Consider the following 12389-nt stretch of genomic DNA (forward strand, 5'->3'; position numbering starts at 1 on the left):
TAGCCTCTAACAAGAAAGGATCATTTTCCTCTCCCATTCATTATCGTAAGTTCTTTTGCTACCTTGACGGGTATTCGTGATTCTTCCAAATCCTGATACACCCGGATGACCAACACAAGAACACTTTCACATGCCCTTACGGTACTTTTGCCTATAGGAGAATGCCCTTCGGGCTATGTAATGCTCCCGCCACATTTCAACGTTGCATGATGAGTGTCTTTTCCGACTACCTAGAAACCATAATGGAAGTCTTTATGGATGATTTTAGTGTCTATGTCAAAGATTTTGAGTCATGTTTGCATAATTTGTCACTTTTCTTGCAAAAATGTGAGGATGTTAGCTTTGTTTTGAATTGGGAAAAGTGTCATTTCATGGTAAATGAAGGCATTGTCTTGGGTAATTTAATTTCGGAAAAGGGCATCGAGATTGATAAGGCTAAAGTTGAGGTGATAGAGAAATTGCCACTGCCCGTGAATGTCAAAGGAGTGTGGAGTTTTCTCGGTCACGCGGTGCTTTACCGACGATTCATAAAAGATTTTTCCAAAATTGCAAAACCCGTCACTCAACTATTGCGCAATGATGCCTAATTCCAATTTACTCATAAGTGTGTTGAGGCCTTTGATAGGATCAAAGAAGCTCTAATTTCGGCACCGATTATTCAACCGCCAAATTGGGAGTTGCCTTTCGAGATAATGTGTGATGCAAACAACTATGCCGTTGGCGCGGTTCTTGGCCAACAGATTAGGAAAGCTTTACATGCCATATACTATATAAGCAAAACCCTTGATGCTACACAAGTGAACTATGGTACCACGGAAAATGAACTTCTTGCTATAGTGTATGCTTTGCACAAGTTCCGCTCCTACTTGCTCGGATCAAAAGTGACAGTATTCTCGGACCACCGTGCTCTTAGACATCACTTCGTAAAGAAAGAATTAAAGCCACGCTTGTTGAGGTGGATATTGTTGCTCCAGGAATTTAACTTAGAGATAAGAGACAAGAAAGGGGCCGAGAATGTAGTTGGGGATCACTTGTCAAGGATTCGGTTTGACAACAATGACGAAGATACACCAATTAATGATTCATTCCCGATGATGTTCTAATGGCCATCCACACATAAGTCGAAAGACATACAACACCATGATTTGCCAATTTTGTAAACTACATTGTAGGAGCAGTTCTCCACCCGAATTTGAACTACAATCAACGAAAGAGATTCCTATTTGAAGGGAAGAGGTATTTTTGGGATGATCCCAATCTCTTCAAAGCATGTAGTGATGGTCTATACCGAAAGTGTGTACCACAATGGGAAGTTCATGGGGTTTTGGAAGGTTACCACTCATCCCCATATGGAGGACAACATGGAGCAAGAAGGACGGTTGCCAAAGTCTTACAATCGGGCTTCTATTGGCCCACTGATGTGAGCGAGTCGTTCACTCAATCAAACACATTTATATTCTCAACAAACAAATAGTAAGTGGTTAAGTCGAGGTCGATCCACGGGACTGTGTGTTTTAGGTCTTAAGTCTATTTATTCTAAATTGTGCAAGTGTCATGATTATATGGATTTGAGGTTGTGTTCTAAACTACGACAAGGAAATGTTAACAAATAGAGAACAAAGCAATTAAATGGAAATGGGGATGTAAAAATATAATTAAATACACTAGGGTGTCATGGGATCATAAGGGAATCATGGTAAGATAACATAAATGAGTCACATAGATGCAAGCAATTATTATTGTTGGAATCGAGTTAGTTTATGTCTTACAATTCCTAGGGAGACTTAGGTCTTGAAGCCAAGTTGGTAAAAACTTTACAACACCTACATCGACTTGGTTCTCCCTATTCAACTATATGCATGGTCTAACAAGCCTTGAGTTAGTTTATATCTTACAAGTCTTGTTGAAAAGATAAAAGTATCATGCTAGGTTGTCAATCAAGCATTTCATCAAACATAACATGTGCATAAGTTGAAAATACAATAAGCAAGCATTCATATGAACTCATTAAGCATAGATCTATCCCATAGCTACTCCCATAATCCCCCACTAACCCTAACTAGAGGACTACTAACTACACATCATGATTATTATGCTAGCAATAGTGTCAAACATCACAACGCAAGCGAACATGATGATTAAGCAAGATAATAGGCAAAGGATTAAGAAGTAAATAAAGAGAGGTTAAGAAAGTTACCAACAGGGAAAGTAAGATTAACATAAATAAAGGAGAATCTTTGAATAAAGATGGAGACTTGTCACTTAGTCTTCAAATACAAACCCAAGAGATTCAAATGTAAATAACATGAGATGAACAAAGGAAATGGAAGAACAATAGAAGAAATATTTGATTAATGGTGGAGAGTTGTCAATTCCCCAATACAAACCCAAGAATTCTTCAAGTACAAAGCTAGATCTAAGATTATTTGAGAAATAATTGAGGAAAGATTAAAGTGCAATATGTGGAATGATTAAACTAATTCTATTCTAATCTACTTCTAAGAAGCCTTAATCTAAAATAAGGGGACTTAATCTCCTCTAAATACAAGAGGGGTATATATAGTAAGTACGCTTTAAGGTTAATTATGGGCTTAAATGAAGGCTAGACCCACCAAACACGACTAACTCCTTGTAAGTCCTCTGCTCAGGTCTGGCGTCCTGGAGCTGTGAAGAAACAATTGTGGGTCTTAGGTCAGGCGTCCTCTGCTAAAGTCGGGCGTCGTGGGTCTTAGGTGGGGCGACCTCTGCTCAGGTCGGGCGTCCTGGGTCTCAGCTTGTCTATTTGAGCTCGGATTGTAAAACAGACGTTATTTCCTCATCCGGGCTCCTATTGGAGTGATTCAAAAGCCTAGACCACTTGATTTTTCGATACTATTTCATCTATCATAGTTTCAGAGCCAAAAAAGCAACTATTGGTTTGGTTCCAAGCAATTTCCTCTTGTAATGGCCCCCTTCTCGTCATCCTTGCCCAACAACTTGTGGGGATTGATTCTTGGGTCGTGGGGATTGTCCTTCATTGCCATAAAACTTTCTTTATTGATCTACGAACTTTAGCCTTGGTCTCCTCTTCGATGCTTGGTCATTGGATGATATCAATTTAGCTTCGATTTACTCCGTTTAGGCAAGCTTAGTGCTCCTCTCCTACCAAGAACACCAATTCTAATAGAATATACATAATAGGAAGCTAAAGACAAGAAACGACCCTAATACACACTAAAAAGCATAGGAAAGAGGCTAGTTAGGGGACTAAATATACGTAAATACGAGTCACATCAAATATCTCCAAACTGAACCTTTGCTCGTCCCGAGTAAAGAGGTGACTAAAACTATGACCTTTATTTATACTAATCTAATAATATAGCCAATGTGAGACAATTAGCGGGTCTCACTCCGCCCCTTCAACTCACAACATGACATCTATGAGATAAGATGCCTTCGTTCAAGGTAAGGTGGGGCTTGCCAAAACTTTGATGCACCTTACATTAAGAATACAAACAAATCAAAGGATGCATCTACAAAAGAATAGCCACTTTCCTCATCTAAGTGGCGGAAATCAACTAAAAGGGAAGCAATTTAAGGGTACACATTCCATCATAGATACTAGTTCTGCAAGCCACTAAGTCTAAGAGGATACAACAAGTCGCCTACAAGTGATGTCAACCTAGGCTACTTTCGTCCATAATTGCTAAATGCTTTCGTCAAGGGCGATCGGATGGGGGTTGGAAGGATGAAGTGCTCAACAAGTTGGATTCTCTACAAGTGTAAAGGCCCAAGATCACCCCAAGCTCAACAAGTTGGCATAATAAAAAGGTTCTTTTGGAATGAAGTGCTCAAGTCAATTAAAACAAAAGTAGTGAATTTTACTAGCATTCAAAATTTGGCCTCATTTCAACTTCCACATTTCACATTTCAAAACTTTAAGATGGGGTTTGTCCCTCGCTTGCTAATGTCCTTTGGTTTTACCAATCGCTTATTAGGCAACCGGTTAACCTCTAGACAATAGCTTTTCAGGGTAATAGTCACTTTGTCGTTAGGCGGTTGAATTCACAACCGTGTGGGGGCCCAATTCAATGGATCCCTTACCAAAGTACAACGAAGTGGTACGCCTCCATCAAATTTCTCGGAAATTCAACAATTCAAAACATTTGAGGTTTCTTAGGCAATTAAAACGATTCCACATCACAAAAAGTTTGAAATGAGCATTTCAAACTTATTAATGAAAGGTATTTTGGGTTGCCAAACCACCAAGTTAATGAAGGTCCCCTAGATAAGTGGATCAAGTCCATATCACATCATAAGGTTGGATAGGTGACTCACATGCAAACCCTTGACTAGGCCTTAGACCATGGGACAAAAGATACTAGTATGACACATTCTAGGGTGTCGTAAGAGTATTCTAGCAAACAAAGTCTCAAGGAGAAAAATTATCTACAAGGGCCTTAATACATTGTCAAGCTTCCCAAATATGCATTTTCACAAAATTTTCTATTATGTAAAATACATGCCATAATGAAACTAACATATATACAACTCTAATGCATATGCTTCTATCAACTAATATGCTATATAAACTAAATCCAAGCTCTTAAAACTTAGGTCCATACCGCATCAATCAAAAAGTAGCCATATTGTCATTAACATATAAGAAGGAGGAAGGAGATTTGGTAAGATCATACCATGCGGTCTTCTATATTCTTCATGCCTCGAATCTGGCGTAGTCGTCCCAATGTGATAAGAGTGACAAACAATCAAATATATACAATTCTATACTACAAATGAAAGAACATGTTTCTGGAATTTTTAAATTTTTAAATTTTTATCATTTTTGAAATAAGGGTTAGATGTTAGAAGGTTAGATGTTCGAATTTGCTATCCCCACACTAGTATGGACATTGCCCTCAATGGACAAAACGATAGGAAATTAAGCAAATGCAAATGCATGAGGTTAAATGGAATTCATGAATTTTACACTAAATGCATACTACATGAAATATATTTACATATGTGTGGACATGGGCCACATACCGGTATGTGGGCATGGGCCACCTACCGATCTGTAGTCACGGGTCACTTGCACGCCAAGCCAAACAGTGGACGTGCAACAGTCTTTTGAAAGCCACGCTCGGCGGCGTAAAAATGCTTTCGACCGGATCGTTTTAGATCGGTCAGTTTCGTCTCGGCAAAGGTCTCGAAACGATGCAAGAGATGTTCGAAGTCGCCACCAAGCATTTGTGGGATGCATAGAACCCGTTCGAATCTACTTTATACCTAGGTCAACCAAGGCAAAAGCGGTGTTTGACATAGGTACTAAAGATAAGGAATCGTCCCACTTTAGCATCCTATCTCTAGAATGACTCTCGTACGCCTTGGATAAGGTTGTCCACTATCCAAAGTTTCTGAGTAAGAGGTGAAGGTACCGTATTGGGAGTTCCTTTAATCGGACACCCAATCTCGCCCGCGGTAGCGGCCTTTACTAATCGATCTTGGTCGGTTAAATGTAAAAGTTGATAAAATGGGTAAATGCATGAATGCGCATCCACAAGTTTGAACCTAACATGTGAGCTTTCTATATCGGTTGTTTAATCCAAGTATCAAGTATTTGATGTCGAGTAGGATTTAATGTTGATTTGCATGCAAGACGGAAATTAAACATCCATTTACCGAGTTAGGTTTATGGTGCATAACATGATCCATTTGTCTTAGTAAGGCGTTTTGCAAATACAATGTAAAACGGGCAGATTCGTCATCTGATCCGTCCTGTGTTCGGGTTATCCGAAGTCGGAATCATCCTAGACAAGTGTTGGAAGGAAGCAGAGTCTGCATAAGGCGGCCTATATAGGCGTGAGCCATCCGGCGATGCAAACAGGCCTGTCCTGGTTTGAAAATTGGAAAATGATTAGCCTGTTTAGGCGCGGGTCAGCAGACGGTTGAAGGGGCGTCTTCTGATCATAAAAAGGTTTATAAAATGGTTTGAAAAGAGGGTGTTTGAACCCATCTTGGTTTGAAAAGGTCGCTTAGACCACTTTTGTGTTGATATCAATAACGAGACTTGAATAATCGTCATTGTTTTGACGATATTCGATGTCGGGTTCTATTTTGCAAGCTTGACATGAATAGTTTTGAAAAGTGATTATGAACTAATTGTTTTAAGTTCATTTGTTTGTGATTAGTCAATGTTTATCATCGTACTCGGGTTAAAACCCGACATGGTATGTAGAGCCAATGATGATTTTGTATTTATGACTAATGCATTTTTTTGAAAATGTAAAGAAATGAAATAAAAAGGTTTTAAAATACCCTTTTAAAATGCATTTAACCAAATATTATCACCGAAACATGGATTAAACCGTCATGGTATTAGGAACCAAGGGTGAAAAATGTTTTTTGGTTAAAAGTTTGTCATGAAATGGTTTGAAATATTTGAAATGCTATAAAAAACGATTACAAATAAGAAATGAATTAAAGAGTAAAATGAGACCAAACACGGCTGGATTAAGGCCTGAGAGAAGATTTAGGCGCGAGCCTGTCGGCTATACAAGCAGCCCTGTCTCCGGCTAAAATTCGGTTTTGGCTCATTTAACCCATATTTGAATCATGTTATGCATGTTTTAGCCTGTTATAGTCATAAAACAGATGAAAAACATGATAAAAGAAGATTTTTACACCCTCATACTTACATGTTATGCGTGAGATGAGAAATCGACGAAAGTGTATTAACTTGTTTGGTCGGAAAACTCGGTTTGAAAACCGTTTTAGCAATGTAAAAAGAGTGTTTTAAGTTTAGTGATGGTGTAGTTGGTCCAGATGGTCGGTCAAGTGATTTAATGCACGATGACGGTACGAAACAATGTGTAAGGCTTGTGTTTTCGATCGGTAGGTCGAAAACACGTGTCGGTTTGTGACTTGAGAAGTCAAGTCTAGAATTTTAAGGGAGAAATGAGGGGGCGGACACTCGCGTATGGTATTATGGTGTGTGAAGGTGGGTATTTATAGAGAAATGGGTAGTTGTGTGCGTTTTAAGTGACGTGGCCGCATGAGCTGGTTGATGAGGCGTGAGCCATTTCGCGGGTCTTCGAGGTGTCTTGTCACTATCATGCAATTGTAATCATGATTTGTTCTATCCTATGTTTTGGATGTTGGAGTATGTGTCCTCAACAATATTGCAATCACATTATTGAAACTCATATAAGAATACGTAAAGGGATGATTCATTTTATAAGTCAACTGGTCAACATTAATCGGTAATGATTGGCTGACTAGAGTTTGACATTAATGTCGTTTATACGGTAGTGATCAATTGATCCCTAAAGGTCACACTAGAGTGACGATCCCCTTAATAGATAAAATTAATTAATTGTATATTGATACAGATTAATTAATTCCTTAAAACTGAACCATTCACGTATGTGAGTAAGAATATGAATGTTGTTGTAATTCGAGTAAATGAGATTCGTTTTAGTAATTAAGATGTTATATTACTAAAATATTGTTTTATGAAACAATTAAATTAAGAATGAACGGTTAATTATAATTGCAATATGTTATAGATTATATTAACATGTACCATTTTATTTACTTGTAATTGTGAATTACTAGTCAATTGTTGTATATAATTAAATTAATATATGTAATGATATTTAATTGTTAAATATGCATTAATATTATTAATAATAAGTTACATGTCACATGTCACACATTATATGACAAAATGACAAATTGACAAAAATAAAATGGACTCCATATTAACAAGGGGAACCGGTTTTAGGGTGGTTTAGGTGAAATGGTTAAAATCATTTTATTAGTGGTAAACACAATGATTACCTACTAAATCTAAACTATACCCTAGTAATTTTGAGAAGAACAATTGATAAAGCATTTTGCATGTATTGGTTCTCCTCTCTCCTCCTCTCCACCGGTTTTTTCCCCCTCCCCCATAATAAGAATTGTTCTTATTTTTTTCACAATCATTCTTAGCAAATTACTTCTTACTCTTCTCTCTTTTATTTAAAATAAGTTTTAGAAAGTTAATTGTTCTAATATCTAATATACAAATTACTATAATTAGTAATACAAAATAATATTAGATTATAATTTAAGGATAGCTACTAAACTAATCTAGTTAATTATTTAGTAGTTTTAAGGGGGTTGTCTTGGTGCAATTGATAGGAGGTTCTCATACATTTGGGACAAAAGGAATCATCCAATATTTAAGTTCAAGAACAAGTAAGAAAGGTGTTCTTACTTGTGCCCTTAAAATCCGATTTTCATATTGTAAGGAATTTCATTCTTACTCCTAATTTTATTTATGTTATGCATGCATAAGATCAACATCTAATTAAAAGAGTTATTTAGATCTAAAATTAAATGAGTTTAATTTGAGGGTATAGTATCCTTTCATTGGATGACATGATTTGTACTTGACCATGACGTATCCCGGGAATACTTAACATGGAAGTCTGGAAATATTTTGTTTTTTTGTGTTTGACTCAGTTTGACTCGTTGTTGGAGTCGGGTTCTTAATTTTTGAGTCGGTTTTTGGTCCGGTGTCAGTTTTGACTCTAATTAGTGTCATTGCGACCCCGTCGTCATGTATTACACACTCCAGGTACTTTTGAAAAGTTTTTGAAATGTTTTATTTTTGAAATTGTTTTAAGTTTTCCGACGTATAGTTGTACAAAACTGTCGATCAAACGCTGCGATTCCTAAGCATGTTGTAGTCCGATAATCATCGGGTGTTTGTTGGAGACTCGACAGATACTGGGTATCTACAGAGCCCCCACTTTCACTGAGATTTGGACAAGGCAAAAGTCAAAGTATAGCCCCCAGGTTAATAGAAGATTACAACCTGGAGACCGAAGTGACGTCGAGGCGGCTCAAAATTATTCGGGCCAAGGACCTGCCGTCGGGAAGGGCGACGCCAAGGCGACTTGTGGTTAAAAGTCAAGGACCTGTCGTCGGGAACTGTATAGTGTTTGTCGACTATCCGTGCGGATCATTTAAAGTCCGTTAGACTACGCACGCAGTCATACCTGAGGCATCTTTGGGATATGTCCTTGAGTCATTTCTTGTTTGCGGACAAAGGCTCGCCAGCCGTGTTGCGGATATGATGGGGCTCGCCAGTCGCTTGCGGATATGAAGGGGCTCGCCAGCCGCGTTGCAGATATGAAGGGGCTCGCCAGCCGCGTTGCGGATATGAAGGGTCTTGCCAGCCGTGTTGCTGATATGAAGGGGCTCGCCAGCCGCGTTGCGGATATGAAGGGGCTCGCCAGCCTTGTTGAATGCGATACGTTTTGAGGCTCGCCAACCATGTCGACTGTGTTGTGTTTTGAGGCTCGCCAGCCATGTTGAATGTCGAATGATCGACTGTGGGAAATAGCCGCGTTGGACGGGCCTATTTCGAGATAATAGGACTCCCAATATAGGGAAGCTCGCGGTTCGCCTTCCTGTTATCCAAACCCAGGATGATCTCCCCTAGAATCAAGCATGCTGGGCTCCTGCGCAAATCTATTTGCTCAACTATGCCTAGAAATCGAGGGTCACCCCTCATCTCTTGGTCCACGTGCCCTCGAAGGATATAACAATGAAGAAGGCAGAATCCATAAGCTCGGCGCCTCGCCACATAGGAGATAGTAGGGTCCTCCCTATTTATAAATCGATCAACAAAGTCAAACATACGGACTCCTTTTGAGGTCATGAGACGGCCCACCTCAGCCTTGGTCAACCCAAGCAAGTCCCTAAATTTGTTTTTGTATCCTTGAGAGCTAGGGGGTATAACTGGAACACCTTCTGTATCCCATCCTCCAACTGCAGCAATCTCTTCAGGAAAAGGACAGATGTCTCCTCCCGGAAAAGCAAATACATGGAAATTTGGGTCCCAATATTCAAGACATGCTTCCAAAAAGGGCCTCACAACCTTCACTAGCTTCAAACTTACGATTGATCCCAAATTGAAAGCACACATGTCGTGTTTCTCCATGTTTGTGAATTCATTCGTCCACTGTTTCATGCGATTTTCAAAGGCATCCATGTTTTGTTGGACATTTGGAAAAGTTTATAGGAGATTTTATGTAATAGACGAAAACGAGAAAGAGAGAATTGTGAGAATAGAAGCTCAACCGAGGTCTCTATTTATACTATTCGATGTTTCCTAATTTCAGCTGATGACGGATCAGCTGGGAAATGACGCAGTAGATGCTGCGTCTCTTTAAAGGATCGCAGCTCCTGCTGCTCCAATTCCCCAGGTCCTTTTCCTCGTTTTGACGGCCGTGGATCTTTCCAAATTCCATTTTAGTTAAAATTTCCTATTCCTATGAGGATTTAATTCAGTAATTCCGTGTAATTACCAAATTTGTGTTTCCTAATCGCTACGGGTTCGCTTTTCGAGGCAAAATTAAAATTTTCGCCATATACGCACACTTACTCATTTTTACTTTCATTTTCATTTCGGGGAATCATTTCTCTCCCCATTTTCAAAGTATTTCTAATACACTTAGACATTTCTTTTTAATCTTTTTTTAGGGGGTAGCCCTCCCTACCGTCCGGTAGCGTCATTTTTGTCCATTTTCGGACACTTTTTTTTCATTTTTGTCCATTTTCAGACGGCATTTTTTTCATTTTCGTCCATTTTCGGACACCTTTTTTTCCATTTTCGCCCTTATTTAGGGCATTCATTTAAGTTAATTAATTTTATTATATGCTTTGCTATGTGATTTTCTACGTGAATTTCGGCAGCATCACGGCGTAAACTGTCACATGCCAAACCTGCTTTTAAGCTAACCAGCAGATACAGCAAACACTCAACAGCAAAGGCACACAAGCCGTCATATATACATCCAAAAAAGTCAAAATGTACATCAAAGGACGGGCTCCTGCCAAAGTGACATCAAAAGAGAAAATGTACAAATATACAACAAACAAGCAACCGACAGGCTAGCCATGACAACCCCTTAGCTCAGCTACTGTCGCCTCAAGAGCGGCGATCTCAGCATCTCTGGTCTCTAGCTCCCTCAACAAGCAGGCCGTCTCCTCCTGGACTGCGCCAGCTCACGCTCCAGGCCACGCTCCCTATACACAGAAGAAAAGACATGACATTTTACTTCACTTCCCTTCACAAGGTCGGAAGTAGTAAAGATGAGAAAAAAGAAACGGGTACGAAAGGTTCATACCTGCCTCTCAGAGCCACCAGCAAGGGCCTCGGTGGCTGTAGCTCGTAGCCGGTTGGCCATCCTCCACCGCTCCACGTGCCTGGACGGTGCCACCTTCATCCGCATATAGAAAAGGTTCTGGCAAATGCATTCATATGTAAATAATACATCAAAGATTAAAGACAGCTGTTTTAGCAGGGATTCTCACAGAGATAATGTCGTGCTAGAGAAGAATTTGCAGGGTAATCTAACTCAAAATAAATAGCCTGACTAGTATAACAGAAAGAATAAAGGATTAAGTGCAAAAGTAAAACACAGAAATTTATACGTGGAAAAACCCTGGGAATAAGGGAAAAAACCACGGGCACCAAGCCAGGAGGGATTATTATTATGATTTAAAATACCCTAACAGGGAATATGTATGTATGTCATAGAATAGAGGATGGCAGCTTATTGATAATGCTCAATATTATGTTGAATACAAGTATGTGAGTAAAGTAAGAGTGGGTAAGTGAGTAACAAGTGATCCTCTTCTCTTATTCTTTTTCTTCTATTTATAGTAGCTTTGCAACGGTTCCTTCAGGGTGGTTTAGGGTTTCCTGATTAATAGGACTCCTGCCCTATTTGTCCGGGGATGGTTGGTTGACTCTTATAATCATCCAGCCATTGTTCTTGCTTAGTCAAATCCTCTATGCTCTTTGTGTGGAATGTTGAATGGGTCTTCCTTGAATGTAGGAACTGTTTTCTTAAGTCTTGACCGTGCTTTAATTGTTGCCTGCCTTGTCATGATAATGTTGACTTTTGTGGCCGATGAGATATCCCTTCAGGCCAGGCATAGTGTCTTTCCCTCCTGGTTGATGTCTGATCAGGCATTCTAATGCTTTGTGGGATGACTTTTCATTCAGGATTGGCTTTGGGTATTGCCTGATTCATATCTGGTGAGGCATGGTAATTCTGCGCCGAACAATTGCCCCTTATCTTCTTATTCCCAATGGATCTGGTCATGGATAAGGAGAAAAAAATTCGGGCCAGGCAAAAAATGTATAAGATTATTTTACCGGAAAGAGTTTGAGTTTGTTTTAACTTCTATAACGGCTAGTCTTAAAAAATGAGGTAGGTTCATCAAACCCTAGGAGAGTCATGATTAGGTTTGTCCACTTGTGCTATCCGTTGTGTTTTTGTGGCTATAAATACCTTTTCACCCTTTGTTTTGCTTCCATATTCTCATTCTCTAAAAACTTCCTT

The sequence above is a fragment of the Silene latifolia genome, chromosome 11 (assembly GCF_048544455.1).
Source record: "Silene latifolia isolate original U9 population chromosome 11, ASM4854445v1, whole genome shotgun sequence".
Lineage (NCBI taxonomy): Eukaryota > Viridiplantae > Streptophyta > Magnoliopsida > Caryophyllales > Caryophyllaceae > Silene > Silene latifolia.